A 1,046-nucleotide genomic window follows, 5' to 3' on the forward strand; every position below is an offset into this window, starting at 1 on the left:
TTTATATTCATAATTTTAATTATACTTTTAAATACTTTGAATAGATTTATTTTATTATATTATATTTTACATATAAATATATGTTCCATCACGTAATTAAATAAAGATATGTTTTTTTTAATAAAAAAATTTAATAACCAAAATTAACCATTAATTATGTGGATAAGCAGTGATCCATGGCAAAAAGAGGCGCTGACTATACTGGGAAGGACAAGTTATGGGCGACGGAATTCAACGACGTGACTAAGAGATTATGCACTAAAGAAAGAGAAGTTGTGTGGGAGGCCAGTAGATGGCGATGACATTGGCGCTTCTTGTCACGAACGTGACGGTGCTTGGAAGGACCGAATTTAGGTGATGAAGTGATGAACAAAATATGGAGGAGTGGAATGTGCTTCAATTAAAGGGAGTGGAGCTTTGATATTTTAAGAATAATAAATTATAAAATAACCCAACTATGGTTAAGATAAGAACTAATTACAATGTGACACATAATGAAGGGTAACTTACATGTTATTTTAGAAGGGTTGGATAGCATTCACCGTATAATTTAGTTTAACATGTTAAATTATTTAACAATTTTCAACTAACAACTTCACATAAAATCTATTATAAAAAAAATTGTCACCAAATTTTATATTCAGACAAACTTAAAACCAAATTGATTTCCTCTCTCCATATCTATTGTCTTACAATAGGTACAAAAGAACTAAATATATTTTTTGCTTTTTTTTATTTTTCGCCCTTACACTGTATACATTCGCACACACTTTATTATGGATTCCTATAGTAATGTTAGAATTTTTTTTATCTTAACTTTTTCTTTGTTGATAATGATAAATTACCTTTGATTTCTTTAAAAATAAAAAGAAAGAAAAAATCGCCACGAAGAAGAAAAGAGTACCAATATTTATATATATCATAAGATTTAGCACAATTTTTTAGTTGTTTAAATATCAAATTTTGGATCTTTAGGAAGATCATTGAATCTATACCTTTGTATATCTATATATATTTTTTGAATAAATAATCATTTTTTACTATGA

This window comes from Arachis ipaensis, chromosome B01 (genome assembly GCF_000816755.2).
Source record: "Arachis ipaensis cultivar K30076 chromosome B01, Araip1.1, whole genome shotgun sequence".
Classification (NCBI taxonomy): domain Eukaryota; kingdom Viridiplantae; phylum Streptophyta; class Magnoliopsida; order Fabales; family Fabaceae; genus Arachis; species Arachis ipaensis.